Genomic DNA, 18,837 nt, shown 5'->3' with positions numbered 1-18,837 from the left:
CACGTGTCAGAATGGCTCCCCACATATTCCCCCTTTTTATTCTTAACAATGAGGCGGCGGTTCACTCTCTGGAGTCCCCGGATTCTTGATTGGAGGACTTGCCATCCTATAGTTACAATACAAAAGAGAATTAACAGCAAAGAGAATAATCCAATAATGTACCAAGCGGAGTGTTTAAGAATATTTCCAGGGTTGAATCCATTTAACTCCTTCAATATTTGATTAGCCAAAGAAGAAGGATCTGAAAAATCAGCTCTATTATTTTGAATGTCTTGGATATGGTGATGAAGTTCCAGAATATCCAAGCTATTATTACTATTTTGCCAAATGCCTAATAAATGGTTTTTAACCTTCTCCCAATCCCAGAGAGAAGCATTGTACTTGGCAGCTGTAACGCATACATACTTATAATTAGCATGGCATTTAAGCCTTTCCTTAAATTTTAAGGCTGAAAGTTCATTACCAATGTTAATAACAGTCGCCTCTAAGGCGTTTAATTTAGTCTCAATCCTTTCATCAATATTTACTTGATTACGTAGAGCCTTGGAAGTATTTTGAGCTAAATTATTAAGAAATTTTGCATGCTGAATATTCTGAGACAATGTCAGAGATGCAGAGACGGTTGAGGCAATAAATGAGACCAGTGCTAAGACACCAACAATTATGACTCCAATAGCACGTTTAGGTCTTGTTAGCTGGGCATGAATTTGCTGTAAAACTTGTAAACCAGCATCAGCATACCATGGCTCTGAAATATTAGCAGGTAATAAAACAAAAGAGGGCTGATGAAGTATCAGCACTCCTTTTCCTCCATTATACCTAGAAATACAATTGGTTAGGTTGCACTTATTACAAGTAACAAAATATCTATCATCTATCCATCTAACTTTTACATTTCCAATAATTAAAACATAAGGAGATTGGACACAGGCTCTTAGGCCATAGCAAGATCCCTCTTTACAGTTCTTGCCGACAAATTTTGGTAAAGGTTTATCTGTAAAATGTAAATATTCTGAGGCAGCAATTAAACGCCAAATATCTCTTTGAATGCCTCCTTCACTATAAGTCAAAATATTACTAACAAATCCTGCAGGTGTCATAGCAGAATTTCTTCGTAATTGTCTCTCATCAATTTTTGGAGACCAGTCTAAAATATACCCACTAGCTTTAGACACCTTATGTTGTACAGGAAAGGTATTTACACAATCCATCCATTTAGGAAAGGTGCCAATTTCAATTATAGAACTATTTGGACAGTGGGGTACCGGTGGGGGTTTTGCAGAAATGACTGGCTTGTTATGGGAAAGTCCCATCTTAATTACTGATCTAGTATTAGGTTTTAAGTCTCCATAAATAGAATTATTTGTCAGTCTAGGTTTACCAATCGCTGTCTTTTCTTCAAATGATACTTTCAGACAGCCAGCATGTTTATCATGTGACCAACATAAAGGTAATTGGGCACTGTAGCCAGAATAATTAAATCTAGTCACATGACTGGGAGTAATATGAGTATCTGTAAATCCTCCCATCATGAATGAGTCATTAGTAAATACTGGAATAGATTCTCCAGTCCACACAGCTGGGTGTACCAGGGGTGGATCTGGGAAATATGTCCAATAAGTGTCTACTTGATTCCCTTTTACCTGACAGCCCAGTAGGGCAATTACTGTCGCTACCATCAAGACTGGGGTCCTGTTCTTTCCTAGGCGTCGAAGTATTTGGGAAGCCTGGGTTGTCAATTTCTTCACATCTTTCCACGAAATCAGCTTCTCGGCTGGTTCAATCTGGTCTTTCTTCATCTTTTTCCGATATCTCCTCCTTCTGGGTTGTGGCTCCTCCGTGTCTATCCTCAGTCGCTTGAGTCTGGGTTCTATCTCCTCCATGTCTGATAGCACGTTCAGGCACCCAGATAGGACGAAAAGCACCTTCTGGAAAAATACAAGCATGCCCTCGGCCCCATGATATTACCGGATCTGGGCCCTTCCACTGACCAGTCTGTAAATCTTTCCACAGAACTCTGCCTAAAGGGCCTGTCACCGAGGGAGACATTTGCCTCTCAGCAGCAGTGTGACCTTCTGTGTCACAGTTTAAAAAATTTAAAACAAATAAGGCATGATTAAGGCTATTTTGGGGAGTCATTATCTTATTCCCCCTTTTTAATTTTTGTAATTGAAGTTTAATAGATAAATGAGCTCCTTCTACAATGGCTTGACCTTGGGGGTTATAAGGAATTCCTGTTTTATGATTAATTTGAAACTCTTGGCAAAATTGTTGAAAAGCAGAGCTTACATAAGCTGGAGCATTATCTGTTTTAATCTGCATAGGACACCCTAAAACAGAAAAAGCTGCTAAGCAATGAGAAATTACATGTTGAGTATTTTCCTTAGTACGTGCTGTGGCAAAAATAAATCTAGAATAAGTGTCCACTATGACATGCACATAACATTGCTTACCAAATTGAGGAATATGAGTTACATCCATTTGCCATATTTGATTTGGTTTTAAACCACGGGGATTTACCCCTGATGGCAGAGATGGAGTGTAAATAACACACTTAGGGCATTGGCTTACAATCTGACGAGCTTGTTCTCTGGTAATACTAAATTTTTTACGTAAGCTAGAAGCATTTTGATGATGTAAGGAATGGGAAGCTAGGGCACAGTCATATGAAGACATCTGTTGACAAAAAGCTACTAATTTATCAATATTATCATTACCTGCAACCAAAGGTCCAGGGAGGCTAGAATGTGCTCGGATATGTCCAATAAAATATGGGTACTTCCTCATTAGCACTGTCTTTTGTAAATTATGAAATAATTCAAATAACTCCTGTGATGAAGTAAACCCAATAACTGAGGTTTCAATATTTTTGGTAACTCTGACTGCATATAAGCTGTCAGAATAGATATTAATAGGCTCATTTGAAAAATAATCTAAGGCCAAAATCAGGGCTTGAAGTTCTGCCCTTTGAGCTGAAGTATAAGAAGTTTGTATTACCTCTGTATGAACACGGCTGAAGAAACCTGCCTTACCAGAGCTGGAACCATCTGTGAACACCGATAAAGCTCCCTCTATTGGATGGGAAAGTACAATCTTTGGAAAAATAAGTGATGTTAATGATGCAAATTGTACAATCTTATCACGAGGATAATGGCTATCTATCTGGCCAGGGAAATCTGCAAAAGCTATCTGCCATGAACTAGAAGTTTGAAAAAGCCAATTAGTCTGTTGAACAGAAAATGGAATAATTATGATATCAGGCTCAGATCCAATTAATTGTAAAATCCTAGTTCTACCCTTAATCACTAATTGAGCTGTAGAATCATGAAAGGGAATTAATGTCTTTTGAGGGGAATGAGATAAGTAAATCCATTCAATAACTCCTAATTTTTGCCATATGGCTCCTGTTGGGGTATGTTCAGTTGGAAATATTAATAAATACAGTATTTCTTTAGGATCTATTCTAGTAAGCTGTGCATTTTTAATCGCAATTTCCACTTTCCTTAAGGCTGCTTTGGCCTCCAAAGTTAGTTGACGTGGAGAGGTTGGAGAAGGATTTCCTTGTAATATCTGAAATAAAGGACTTAACTCAGAAGTAGTTAACTTTAAGGATGGTCTTAGCCAGTTAATATCTCCTAATAGTTTTTGAAAATCATTAAGGGTACGTAACTCTTTAACTCTTATCTGAAGATTTTGAGGACGGATTGTACTCCCTTGAATTATCTGACCTAGATATTGAAAAGGAGATACCTTTTGAATTTTTTGAGGAGCTATACTTAAACCCATAGTTGTAAGTGAGGTCTCTAACTGAGTAAAAATTTCTGAAAGTACTTCTGAATTAGCATGGGCCAATAATATATCATCCATAAAATGAATAATGTATGCATCAGGGAAGCTATTTCTAATGGGATCTATTGCCTGATCAACATATTTTTGACACAGGGTAGGGCTATTACGCATTCCCTGAGGGAGGACTTTCCAGCAGTATCTTTTAACAGGTTCCTTAAAATTAACTGCTGGGACAGTGAAAGCAAATTTTTTACAATCTTCAGGATGTAACCTTATAGAGAAAAAACAGTCTTTTAAATCTATTACCATCAAGCTGTAATCTAAAGGAATGGCTGTGGGGGAGGGAAGTCCTGGCTGTAATGATCCCATAGGCCGAATTGCCTGGTTTATTGCCCTTAAATCCTGTAATAATCTCCAATTTCCTGACTTTTTCTTAATAACAAAAATAGGTGTATTCCAAGGGCTAAGTGTTGGTTCAATATGACCAGCTTGAAGTTGTTCCTCAACTAATCTATGAATTATTTTAAGCTTTTCCCCTGAGATGGGCCACTGAGAAATCCAAATAGGCTCTTCTGTGAGCCATGTAATTTTTTCAGCTGTTTTAAGGATCGGGGAAGTACTCAGTGCCCCTAATAAAAATTTTGTCCTGAAGTATTTACTAATCCTTGCCGTGTAGACTGGCTTGTAAACAGATATTCTTCCTGAAAGGTATCCCTATCATCTCCAGGAAAATACCTCTGATTAATTTCTTCAACTGACCTTATAGAATTTGGGGTGACTAGTAGCAGTCCCATTTTGGCTAGTATATCTCTTCCCCATAGATTAGCTGGTAAAGACTCTAACACATAAGGCTTAAATATTCCACTGTTCCCATCAGAATCTTCCCAACGGAGATAGTTGGCACTTTGAGCAGGCTGTGAAATTTTTCCTATTCCTTCTAGATTAGCTGAGGCTGTATGTAGAGGCCACTGCCTGGGCCAAAATCGGCTGGACAATATTGAACTATCAGCCCCTGTGTCAATTATTCCTAGGAAATTTTTATTATTAATTCTAAGTTTTAATAAAGGGCGTTCCTGTCGTACTAACTGGGACCAATATACTCTGTCCGGCGGTTTAGAAACTGAATCTGCCGGCAGGTGCCTTTCTGAGACACAAGGCAATAATATTAATTGAGCAAAAATATCCTTTGGGGTGAGTCTTAGGGCATAATTGGATCTTACAGTAACATATAATTGCCCTTTAAATTCTGAATCTATCACACCAGGTATTACTTCAATAGCTCCCTTTAAATTATTACGCCCCAAAATTAAACCTACAGTATTTTCAGGAAGCGGCCCGAAAATCCCAGTAGGGATTTGTGTTGGTCCCGTTTCAGGATCTAATTCAACTGTCTCTGAAGGTCCTAAGAAAACTGTCTGTGATCCATGTCTCTGCTCCGGTAAAAATCGCGGACTGTCCTGGTCGGCGCCGCTAGTGACGTCACACTGTGCGACGTCTCCCCATATTGTTTCTGGGCCCGGGGAGGGGCCGAACGGAAGTTTTTTGTCCCCTCGCTAGGAGGAAATACTTGTGGCGAGAAGGCGGGCTCATCCGCGCCACCCGAATCAACCACGTGGCGCCGAGTCCTGCAATATCTATTATCGCCAGTAGATGGAGCCCTAAACCTAAATTTGCGTTGGCGACATTCGTAGGCGAAATGACCGGGTTTTCCGCAAACGTAACACTTGCTGCGGGACTTCTGAACTGAATTTTGTGGCCCCAAAGTTTCCTTTAATACTGTTGCTAAGGCTACCGTTTGCAACTGAGTGGAATCTAAGTCAGAACACAAGCGAATATACTCAGAAATTGTTCCTTTCTTACGATGGGGGCGGAGAACATCTTGGCAAATTTTGTTTGCGTTCTCAAAAGCCAATTGTCTAACAATAAATTCGCTAGCTCCTGGGTCTCCGATGGACCTGTTCGCAGCCTGATATAGTCGGGCTACGAAATCTGAATAAGTCTCATTGGCACCTTGTCTGATTTTGGTAAGAACTAAATTGGACTGGTCCTTGGGGACAATTTGCCTCCAGGCACGTTTTGCACAATCAGTTATTTGATTGTACACTACAAAATCATAATTTAACTGTCTTTCTAAATCAGCAAAATCTTCAGTCCCTAAAAACATCGTTACTGGCGTTTCTATGCCCTGTCTTCTGTTTCTTTCTGCCTGTTCATTACAAAAATCAGTCCAGTAAGTTTTCCAAAGTAAGTAATCTCCCCCGCTCAGACAAGATCTGGCTAAAAAAACCCAGTCACTAGGAGGAAGGGGTTGTGAGCAGATATTTTCTATCAGACTCTGAACAAAAGGCGAATTTGGGCCGTACGTTTCACATGCATTTTTTAATTCCTTGATAGTTTTAAATGGAATTACAGCATGAATTCTAACTCTCTGATTTTGCTCATCAGTTTGCTCAAAAACTGGAAAGAGGTGAAAACCAGTAGTATCCTCCCCCATTTCTTGAGCCTTCTTAATACCTTGCTGAACTGGGGTAAGAAAAGTCATCTTTAATTCAGCACACCTGTTAAATTTGGTTCTTCTAGCAGGTATCGGCTGAATTTTAAAGGCTTGGGCAGGTGGTGCTAAATGCAATCTATTAAAATTTCTCTCTAAGTCCTGAGTTTCTATGTCTAATTCTTCTTCCTCAGACTGCGAGCTGCTATCAGACTCTGTACTATCGCCATTTGGAATTTGGGTTTCTAACTCACGTGGCTGAGAAGAAACCTGAGCCCCGCTGGAAGTTTCCTTTGTATTTTCCTCTCCAGGAAGATTGGTTACCACTTCTGGAGGGCTCTCCAAGATTAGAGATGCTTCTTCTTTATCATGCTGTTCTGTATAATCTGTCTGCGGGCTAGCTTGCACATTTCTAACCTTTGTTTTAGCTCCTAGCGCTTTTGTTTTAAAACGGCTCAAAGGAAAGGAAATTAACTTAGCCTCAGGCTGATTTTCCATTTGAATAGACCTAATGGCTCTTTGAATACCTCTCAGAAGCTCTTCTGGTGGCCACGGACTCTGGTCCATGTATTCAAAGAGACAAATTTCTAGGGCTGTCCAAGTTTTCTGTATATTCTCTATGCCTCCAGGTATTTCAGTAGAAAGACAAACTCTCTGTAACTTTCTTCCTAATTTCTCCCAAGTAAGTAAATTTGGAGACTCTTGGTCACAAAACCAAGGACAATGTTCACCTACAATCTTTAAGAATTGCAATAACTGAGTTTTCTTTATCTGTTTTCCTTTCTGATTAATTATACTGTCTAAAATAGTTAGATACATTTCCTTATCCGAAGAAGTAGAATTTCCCATTTTAAGTAAATTAACGTCTCTTTCCTTCAATATTTCCTGGTACTTTTGTGACTCAAATGTCACTTTTTTCTTTCTCTTATCTTATTTCTATTTTCTTTATCCTCTTTATTACTTTTGTGACCCAAATGTCACCTCTTTCTTTTCTTTATTCTTTATTCCTTACTTTCCTTTATTTTCTCTTTATTTCTTTATTTCTATTTCCTTATCTTCCTTTCTCTTTATTTCTTTCCCTTAATCTTTTTAGCGCGCGCTCCCACTCAATCTAACTAATTCAGAATGCCCCACGTTGGGCGCCAATTCTACCACGCGGCCTGCGCAGTGGTTTCATTAATGAGGTTCTGGCATTCAGTTAGTTAGAAGAGATCAAAATAAAACACACAGACAGTACCTTATTTTAATGCTAGGTCCAAGACGGCTCGGTCTCCCTGTTTCCCTGCCTCCAGCCGCTCAGCAGGGCAGCGAGGATTACTCTGGGCTAGCAGGAGAGAGAGAGAGCGAACACGCCGGGGATCAGCCTTTTATTTGGGGGAAACAAGAGATTCAGGGGAGAATTCCATCCAATGAAGGTTGAGGGGGGGCTGTACTCCAAGGTCAGGGTCAGTGATTGGGTCTCCAGGGTCAGTGGTTACGCACACCCCCACACGGATGGGCTCTCTCATCAGGAAAGGGTCGGGATAACTCTGACACAGCCAGAGTGCCTCAGGCCCTTAACGGGAGTCACCCAATCACGTGTCAGAATGGCTCCCCACAGATAACATGTTGGGAAACCATGTAGTTCAGCACATACAATCCTCGTGGCCTAAACCAACAAGTTCAAATGAATCCCCTCTGTACTAATCAATCACCCCTACCCAACTTGTTCCCACCAGTGAATGTGCTAATCATGTTTTAGAGTTGTTTTATGATTTTCCCGCGGTGCGTGATGATTTGCCAAGAGATGCTATGACGTATGTGAAGTCCCTGCCTTCCCCAGTGAGTGTATAAAACTGCTGCAAACCCTGGGCTAGGGGCCTCTCAGCATCACAAGTTGCTGGATGCACATGGAGGACCAAGCTAGCACCCAATAAACAATTATTTGCTGCTTACAAGGATCTTGGTCTCTGGTGGTCTTTGGGGGGTCCTGGATTCGAGCCTAACAAGTCTAGGAAAGATTATTGTAATGAACTTCAATTGGGCTTGAATTTTGTTAAATCTTTGTGAATTCTATAATTGTTTTGTAAAAGTCACATAAGTTTTTATAAATATATTTTTAAATTTCCAAAAAAAGTAAAAGAAAACAGTGCACCACAAATTGGCATAAGGATTCAGTGTATTCTCCAAACTTGGAGAGAAATTGACAAGTTCCCTAAAACCCACATCAATTTGTGAAGAAAACCAAAACTATGACCCACTCTTTCAAATACATGACAAAACTCTGTGGTTCAGCACAGTGACATCAATTCTTACTGAAAAACTAGAGTGAACAAACCACAAAGTTCTAACCTGAGATTGGATTCTTATAAACCACAGGGAGTATTTGAAGATGGAATGATGCACACAACTGTGAACAATTCATTATAGTAAATGGACCAAGAATTTCAATGAGGACAGATGATTCTAGAAAATTCAAAAGTTGTCCTGCAGAATGATGAAGCTGCAGCCCCAGCACCAGTGACACACGAAACATACAGTCATCCATGGTTAACAAATATATGAAAAAAAAGTTCAATATCTCTAGTAATTAGAGAAATGCAAGTTAAAACTATTTCCTCTCACTCCAGTCAGGAGGGCCATTCTCAGGAATACAAGTATCATTAAATATTGGCAAGTAGGTGGGGAAAAGGTTCACTCACCCATTGTGGGTGGGACTGCAGATTGGTGCAACCACTCTGGAAAGCAGTATGGAGATTCCTTGGAAAACTTGAAATGGAACCTCCATTTGACCCAGCTATGCCACTTCTTGATTTATATCCAAAGGACTTAAAAATCAGCCACAAAAATGTTTACAGCAACTCAATTCACAATAGCTCAACTATGCAATCAGCCTAGTTGCCCTTCAACAGATGAATGGATAAAGAAAATGTGATACACACACACACACACACACAGGGAGGTTGAGGAGGGAAAAAAATAAAAGTGTATTGGATTAGATAAAGGGAACTTATTGAAAGGGAGGGGAATGGTATAGGAAAGAGAGTAAACTGAATGGGATACATTTTTTATGTTCATATATAACTACAGACCAGGGTAACTCCACATTATGTACAACTAAAAGACTGGGATCCTAAGCAGAATAAGTTACACTGTATGTATGTATAATGTGTCAAAATATACTCTAGTGTCATGGAACACACAGAAATGCAAATACTGAAATTACTCGAATTATCAAGGCAAAAAACAAGAGGAAATTTTGGGGATCTTGAGAGAGGATAGATGTCTTAGAATCATAGTGAAGGTACAATCAGAAACCACTTTTAAAAAATTTTTATTTTTTATTTGATTTTCTTGGTATGGAGGATTGAACCTATGGACACTTAACCACTGATCCACATGCCCAGCTCTTCTTTATATTTTATTTAGAGAGAAGATCTCATTGAGTTGCTTCAGGCCTCACTAAGTTGCCAAGGCTGGTTGGAAACTCGCAGTCCTCCTGTGCCAGCCTCCTGAGCTGCTGGGATGACAGGCATGAACCACTACACCAGCAAGAACAGAAAATTTGATAAAGAGTACCTCATCAAATTGATAAGAATTTTCTCTTCAAACACCATAAAGAATGTGAAAACAGTCTCTAGACTGAAGCATTCCAAAATCTATGCATACTTCAGTATAACATTATTTTACTAATGAATGTTTTCCAAAGGTTATTGATATGCTCTGTGCAAATACCCCCATCTCTGAAATCTGGGGGATCTTAGAGTAGGTCTCCACTTGCTGCTCAGGTGACACAATCTGAGGCTAACAGGGACCCTAAGAACTCTGCAGCTGTGTGTCCCTGCAAGAGCCCGGCAGGGGGCGCCCTTCCCACAACTCCACCCTTCTCCTGCAGGATTTTTTTAATTGGAGGAGGAATGATGGGGTCTCTCATTCATGCTTTCCCTGCAAGTGAGGATACAGAACAACTCCAAAGCTGAAACCAAGCCTCTTGTGGACAAGACATCAGGAAGCTAGACTCAGCCCCCTGAAACCTGACCCCTGGCCTCATTTGAATGGCTTCTCCTCAATAAAAGGGTTCAGCCTGTGTGTGTGTGTGTGTGTGTGTGTGTGTGTGTGTGTGTGTATTTTCTGAATCTCCTACTAGATCAGATGGCTGTAACTCGGGGATGCATTTGCTTATCGCAGAAACAAAGCCATCTATGTTCCTGGGATGGCCCCCCGAATCCCTCTTCTTGTTCCTGACTATATAATTACAAGAAATAAATAGATGTATACACAAGGATCATCAGCTACATCACGTGACGTCACATGAAAGCGTTCACTCCTAGTTAAAACAAATTGAAATGGATCCAAAATATCTTAAGAACCACGTGGTTACATAAAGTTAATCAATTCTACTGTATTAATTATAGGTTATGCCTTATCTACAGAAATATCCAAGGACTTTAACTATATTTACATTGATATTTCTTTTCTTTTTTGTAAAAAAAAAATATATATATTTTTTAAGTTGTTGATGGGCCTTTTTCTTTTTTATTTATTTGTATGCATTGCCAAGAATCGAACCCAGTGCCTCATGCATGCCAGGCAAGTGTGCTACCACTGAACCCCAACACCAGCCCTCATTGATATTTCTTTTTTATCAAGGTACAAAGATAATTATTTTTCAGAAATTATTTTCAGAAATCATTTCAAAGTGTAACCAGGAAAAATTCTAAAAGGAATTTCAACAGAGGAGAAGCACACACTGGAGGACCTAAGTAGAAAGAAATCATCTTTGGGTAAACCAAGATCTTTATATTCTAGGTTTTTATGATACAAATATTTTCCTAAATATAAATATATTTATATTATTAATTAGATAGATAATATAGAAATGTAAAAAAAAAAGATTTGTATGTACTGGACTGACTAAAAGTTTTAACTGATTAATTCAGGGATATTTCAGGCTATTTCCCTGATTTTACTCTCTATGCTGATACTGAGCTAATATTTTTTGTTCATATTTTGACATGATAAAGACGTATTAAAATATTAAGTTTAATTCTGTTAAGCAAAGTCTTTATTGCCTAATGATTCTTATTGTTTAAGGCAAGGATTAATTTGGGTGAATAAATTCACATCTTTGATTAAACACTAAATACATTAAACCGCTGACTTAGATTCTAATTTTTACAATTCTCCTTGGAGACTAAATTTGATTGATTCAAAGACTGTCTATTCTTGCATATTTTGTTTGTTGAATCATTTTGAGATCTGGGGATTTTATTAGGACTGAGGTTCTCCAAATTAAAGTTGTACGTTAGTTTTGAGCAATAAAAGTTGCAAACCTTGTTGAAAATTCATGGACATGATAGAAGTTCTCTGACTGGACCTATTATCCATAAAAATATGGTAGGATTTATATAATGCTTAATGACATTTTTAAAAAGACAATCAAGAGACACCTATTTAAAGGATAATATTCTGAGACATGAAGATATTTTGAGACCTTCTCTCAGAAAGAGATTGAGGATTCCTTGTAAATTGTTAGAATGGATCAACTAGTATATATATTGGGAAATTACAATAATCAATACAAGTTAAATCTGATCGTTTAAATACTTGTACTACTATCCATAACTTAAACTGATGATACTATGGCTTATGCCAAGTCTTTACTCAATTTTATTAAATAAAGAAAATGGGGAACACAGGACCCCAGAGGCACACACTAGATCTTACAAAATATTTAATTTTTTTCTTAATTGAAACATTGAGAATCTCAGGTCATATAGCTCAGTTGTTAGGGTGCTTTCCTCACATGCACAAGGCCCTGGGTTCAATCCCCAGCACCATCCCCCCCAAAAAAAAAATTGAGACTGCTGCTGAATTTACTGAATCATGTTGACTGCTGCTGAATATGATTCAGTAAATTAAATCAGATTTGAAAAGATAGAATTTAAACCTGTCATCATGAAAATGACTGAAAAACCTGACACAGGAAGGTAAATCTTCCAACTGCAGATTTTCCAACCATGCAGCATCATGAGCTTGTCAGGTAAGCAAAAATTATGAAGAGACTTCTATGGACCCATTTCTCAGATCTATTTTTTTTAAATTAATTTTTTTAGTTGTAGATGGAAACAATACCTTTATTTTGTTTATTTTCTCATGTGGTGCTGAGGATCAAACCCAGGGCCTCGCAAGTGCTAGGCAAGCGCTCCACCACCGAGCCACCACCCCAACACTCAGATCCATTTTTAATGTACATTGTAGTGTGGACTGGAAATCCCACCCATGAAACTAGATTAATCCTACTGACTGTAGTGCCCAGTTATATGTCGATCCTATGGCAAACAAGTTGTCTGGGATTATATTTGAGGAAAAGAAACCATACGAGAAACCTAAACCAGACAATCATGTTGGCCCTTGGAAATTAAGACTCCTTATCTGGACCATTGTCCAAAGAGAAGGATTGTTGAAATAGAATTTTTCTCTACAGGCCAGTTATTTCCATAAGGTATCCACCAACCTAGGGTTGCCCTGATAATTCTACAATGGAAATTGGCATGTTTCCTAATTATTATTCCTGAGTATTCCTGAGTATTATGCAAATATCTAGTCAGGACCACACAAGAGGACTAGAAATAGTGGATGCATTTAGGCTGGTCTCCTAGAATGGACAAGAACAATTACAGGAGGATGCCTGTCACCTGGAGGTTTTACTGGTAATACCCTAACTCTCATGACATGGCACCCAAAAGGATGTTAGGATGTTTGTCTTCTGCCTTCAGAATATCTACATCACTGACAGACCTAACAGATTCCTTAAATGTGAGAATTAAGAGAAAGGATGATGACTATCCTGTCGCCTGTATGAATACAACTCATCTTAGTTATTCCCAGCTGATATTTCAGAGCTACACTCTGCTGAAGTTAAGATTCAGGTCTGAAACAGGTGCATGCCAGTTATCCAGACCTAGGCCATCTCCTGGTCTCATGAAGTGACCACTTTAAATATTATCCCTTGCTTCTATGATACAGTCTTTATGGCTCTGTTTCAAACTTACAACATAGGATTCTCTTAACATCGGGCTTAAATTCCTTCCAAGAGCTTTCATAGTCAGATAAATGTTGTTGGTAAAACTAGAACTGAGTTAAAATGCTCTAAAAGGCCACTGTGATAAATATTGTGACTGAGCCCTCTGCTCCGTGGTTTGTGGAGAGGCTGAAGCGTCATGCCAAATGAAAATGTCAATGTTACCATTGCAAAGTCCAAGGCTTCCCAATAAAATCAAGAAAAGATGAAGAATCTTCTGATGAGTGTTTGGCAGAATACTACTACTACTACTACTACTACTACTACTACTACTACTACTACTACTACTAACCTGGATCTTCCAAGTTGCCTATGTCCCAGAGATAGTATGTTTCCTACTAATGCCTTTTGTGTTTCAATAGTAGATCATGATGACCTCGGACCAAGAATCCAGTGACTGAAAGATACAATTTCCCAATCGCCTTCAAATATTAAGGAAGAGGAGATATGTGGAGAGCGACTCTGAGTGACTCCCTGCCTTCCAGTCCTGAAGCAAGAGGCTCTGACAGATCACTACATCAACCCCTGAAACTCTCTCTCTCTCTCTCTCTCTCTCTCTTTCTCTCTCTCTCTCTCTTTCTCGTTCTCTCTTTCTGTGAACCCTTAAGGTCAGAGGAGACATCATAGAACCCAAAGAAAAAGGAATCAGGCAGCAAGGAGGGAGATCTGGGGCAAAGATGGGACTAGTTGCTCATTACATTTTATGATCTGGGTCTCAGGTGCGTAGAATTGGACATTGTTTTTATTTTTATTTTTCTAATGACCTCTACCTTTGGATAGGATCGCTCAGTCAATTCCCATATAATGTCACTGTTGATGTCGTTAGTTTTATATCTGCCCTTTTACATTCTATTTTCTTATGTCTTTTTGGAGGGAGGGTGGGGACTGGGGATAGAATGCAGGGGCACTCAACCACTGAGCCCCATCCCCAGCCCTATTTTGTATTTTATTTAGAGAAAGGGTCTCACCAAATTGCTTAGGACCTCACCATGGCTGACTCTGGCTTTGAACTCATGGTCCTCCTGCCTCAGCCTCACAAGCTCCTGTGACTTGAAGTGTGCACCACCAAGCCCAGCCCTCTGAACTACATGCCCTGAACTACATCTCTATTGCAAGTTTTATTCTGAGACAGAGTGAAGCTAAATTGCGGAGGCTGCTCTAGCAGGTTACTGATCTATTTTTGTTTGTTTTGTTTTGCTGTTTGTTAATGAAGGTTTCTGATTTTATTTTTAGAGAGAATAAACTCATTATAGAGCTGGGACCTCCTGAGAAACTGAAGCAGTGAAAAGACCCCCTTGAACCCTTGATTTTGCAATCACATCAGAAAGTTTTCAGACATGTCACCCTGTAACAGGCATGAACTTCTTGAAGGGGAAGGGGACATTCTCAAGGGCGAGAGTGGGTCCTTTCAGAAAGCAGACGTACCCTGTGCCTCTTCTGCACTCTAGTTTTATTGGAGTCCCTGTGAAATTTCCAGAGACTCCTGCCCAGGTGCACTTTTTGACTTTTGAAAGCAGGGTGACATCATACTTTCAAGACTCTATGGTCATGGCAACTCTATGTCACCTTGGCCCACGCTGAGCCATTCTAATTGGATTCTTATCCAAAGAATTATCCTTTCCTCCAAAATCTGGTCTGTGGAAAGAGTCACAAAGTCTGTCCCCGCATAGCCACTTGGGTTCCTCTTAGGGGTTTTCCTACCTGCATTTCTCATGCAGATCACAGGTAGTTGGCTGAGGAATGTGACATCTCCTGTCCACTTGGGCCAGGCAGAGTTGCAGGTAAATTGCTTTTTGGAAAAGAATGCACGTACAGGTCAGCATGGTGGGCCCATTTTCCAGGATTATTCTCTTAACCATCTGTTCTCACCATTCTTGTGTGTGTCCCCTAAAAGACTAAGAGACACAGGTACAGAAAAAGCACAGCTTTCGCTGACAGTGTTTCAGGATGGAACATGTGGGCGAGCAGGCAAGTTGCAGTCAGCATTCTATCCTCTGGTTCACAAGGGTCCCCGCTTCCCACCCCAGTTCCTCTTTGGTAAAGTACTACGGGGTGCACCAACTTCCAGATCTTCACCTGGGTTTCACTGTGTCCCACTGGGCTGTTTAAAGAAGCATGCTGCAGGGCAGAGTGGCACATGCCTGAAATCCCACTGGTTTGGGAGGTTAATGCAGGAAAGTTGCAAGTTTGAAGCAGCCTCTGCAGCTTAGGGAGGCCCTAAGCCACTTAGCCAGACCCTGTGTAAAAGTAAAAAAGAGCTGGAACTTTGGCTCAGTGGCTAGGCAGTGCTCAGTTAAATCCCTGGTATCAAAAACCCCACATATTTGTATATAAAGCAATACACCCTTAGTTGTCCCCAACTCCCTTTGTCCTTTTGTGCCGGGAAAGTCTTCTTGGATTGAGTGCATCTTGGAGCTAGACACTTTTGACTTTACCTAAATCAACACAGTTTCTTTCTCTCTTTGTCAGGGTGACCCCTCCCCTACCTCCTGTGGGTCCAGGGTGGTTCAGGTGCATGGACTCGGGATCTGCCACATCCACAGTCTGAGACTGTACATGTGACTCTCCATTTTGCTCTCCTTGCCCTCAGGCTGCCTTTCTTACGTCTCAATTCTACATTTAAAGCAAAATACTATATTCTCATACCCATCCATGTTTGGTATTTTATTTAGAGTCAGGCTCTCATTGAGTTGCTTAGCACCTCATTTTTGCTGATGGCTAGATTCGAACAGGCAATCCTCCTGTCTCGGCCTCCTGAGCCTCTGGGATTACAGGCATGATCAATTATGCTTGGTCTCACCCTTGATTTGTCAACTTCTTCATTGGATTGATTGTAGCTTGGAGTCACCATCTGGAGTTATTCTCTCAGGCCCATTACAGTTCTGCTCACACCCACCTTCTTTGAACCACAATAAAAGCAATGCTCAGTGGCAAAGTGCCCTGCCCTCCATTCAGTCTCTACCATGGGGGACAATAAAGGCACCTGGAATTCAATTCTCAGCCCTGGGCAACTATGTGTCCATTTTCCACACCTGTGGAAATATGACTTTTTACCCAATAGCCCCCTAGTCCATGGGCAATATTGATAGGTAGAATGAACTTGGGACAGTGAGCAGGATGTGAAACACTTCACAAAGCCTAACTTAAGAGTAGAGAAAAAAATTGTACTTAATTTCCAAGAGGGGGATAGACATGACAGGCAGTATTGGCCCCAAGTGGCAATTTTTTATGGTTTATATGCAGGGTTAATGGGCCCAGCTGAGCAGGGTTTTGGTTTCTTTCTGGTTGGACTATCAGTTGAAACCCAGGATGCTGAGAGTGCTGGGTCAGCACCTGGGGGTATGTTGCTTCCTAGGGCTTGTGGCTTTTCTTGAAAACCTTGACATGGAAAGAATACACTGGAGGGGGACTTCCTCCTGACAAAGTGAGGTGAGTCTTTGCAATAGAGTGACATGCATCCAGGGGGCAAGTGAGCGTGAGCTCACAGACAAGTTATAAGACCACAGATGCCTGAAGCTTAAATCCTACAGATAATACTAAATCCTAGAATCAATTTCCCCTATCCATGCATGCCTATGATTACCCATTCGACAAAACCTCAAAGTCCTTGTCAGCATCTGAAGACAGGGTAAGGACAGGGTTTCCTTGTCTTCCTGGTGTAGCTGCACTGGTCAAAGTTTCTTTCCTGCTTTGCATCATAACCTTTTCTGTTTGGTTTTGGGTGAACACCTGACCAGACCTGTGGGGTCACCAGAGTCACATCTCTGCATAAGGCTTCCTAACAGTCGAAGTAGAACATGGACACTAAGCCCAAAGCACCCATTTTATTTCCACAGCACATTGCTGCCCTAGAGGATTGCCTTCCTTCCTCCCCCACCCTTTCTGCTGGGGAGGGAGCCTTGAGCATCAAAGCCAACCCCAGTTGCTTCCTTTCATAGATCAGGAGCCTCCTGAAAACAACAGAGGCCAGGAGGTGAGAAGAATTACTAAATAGTTTTCAAATTGTTTTCATTTTTAGATATTATATATGGGTCATATATATGATATCTTTAAAAAGTGTTTCAAAAATTTGGAGACCGTGTCTTTCTAAGTCACCTGAGGTCGCATCAGCTGGGGGGAAAAAAAAAAAAAAAATATATATATATATATATATATATATATTATGTATAATATATATAATATATTATAGATAATATTCTAATTAGATGTACTTGGTGTGAGAAATATATATATATATAATATATATATAAATATATATTTTACATATAAAAATATATTTTATATATAAAACATATTATATAAAATATCCATTTTATATATAGAATATATTATATAAAATACATATTTTATATATAAATATATAATATATATATTTTATAAAAAATATGATATATATTTTATATATACAAAAATATATAAAATATAGATTATATATATAATATATAATAAAATATCCTTCTTTCTTTTTTAAGGTACTGGGGAATAAACCCAATGGGGCTTGACCCCGTCCTCTGAGCTCCATCCCCACCTTTTCATTTTATTTGAAGACAGGGTCTCACTGTTTGCAGGTGCTGACCTGACGTTGGGCTTCTCCAGCCTCAGTCTCCTGGAGAAGCTGTGCTTTGTTTTTGTGTTGAGGTTAAACCCAGGGCCCCCGCCATGCTCGGAAAGCACTCTATGGCTGAAGCCTTCCTCAGCGGCAAGTGTCACCTCTGTCCCAGAGGCTAAGCCAAGGCTTCCCACCTGGATTAGTTCCCAGCACAGAGGGGAAGCTCCTCCTGAAAAGGGCTGGAGCCAAGAATCTCTTACTCTACCCAATTTCAGCCAGTGATTGGAAGACGATAGCTGTCAGTCACAATCCAGAGGCGGGCCTGGAGGCCATCCATCCGGATCGCTGGGGGGAACTGTCCAATCAGTGCGCAGAGGGAGGGGAAGGGCGGGCTTCCGCACTCTGGCGGGCTTTTCTTCCTCACCGACTGGGCTACTACTGCTCCAGGCCCCGTGTTCTCTGCTCCAGGGACGCGGGTGACTGCGCTGCCCGTGTTCCCGGGGATCTCGGGTGCCCGGAGGTTCCTCCAGAGGACGCCAGGTCACCAGAGAAGCCAAAAATGGTGAGTTCGCTGAAGGTACGTTGTCAGCACCTGCCTTGGGGCCCGGCGGGCGGGTGAGCTGCTGAGTGGCGCGTGGAGTCGCCGCTGTCGGGTGGCCCTGGGCCCTGTCCCCTGGTTCCCTGGGTTTGGAAGGGAGGCTCCGTTCCCAGGTGTCCCCTTTGCTTCCTACCTGTGGCCCGCACTCACTTTTCCCAACGTGTAGGAAGCAGGGCCACAAATGCACCTTCCTTCTCCCAGTGGAGCTCCACCCAGTGGAGGTCCTCCAAATTGCAGGCGCCTCCTGCCTTCTAAAAGGCCACCTTCCCTCCACCTCGCAGCTCAGCCAGACATTCCTTCTTCCCACTGGTTTCAAATAGACACTGTCTGCTAATTGTCATTATCGC

At 40.6% G+C, this 18,837-nt stretch overlaps 1 long non-coding RNA gene across 1 annotated transcript in view; it reads left to right on the top strand.

Annotated features, from left to right (window-relative positions):
• The first annotated feature begins 18,319 nt into the window (after positions 1-18,319).
• LOC308640023 overlaps positions 18,320-18,837 on the top strand; it is a 56,336-nt gene continuing 55,818 nt past the window's right edge. Inside the window, exon 1 of the long non-coding RNA XR_014020155.1 lies at positions 18,320-18,454. This is a non-coding gene — a long non-coding RNA (uncharacterized lncRNA). The remainder of the gene's footprint in view (positions 18,455-18,837) is intronic.

The sequence above is a fragment of the Spermophilus citellus genome (genome assembly GCF_964194105.1).
Source record: "Spermophilus citellus genome assembly, contig: SCAFFOLD_510, whole genome shotgun sequence".
Classification (NCBI taxonomy): Eukaryota; Metazoa; Chordata; class Mammalia; order Rodentia; family Sciuridae; genus Spermophilus; species Spermophilus citellus.
Note: the sequence above shows the minus strand (reverse complement) of the source record. Positions and strands in the feature narration are given on the sequence as shown.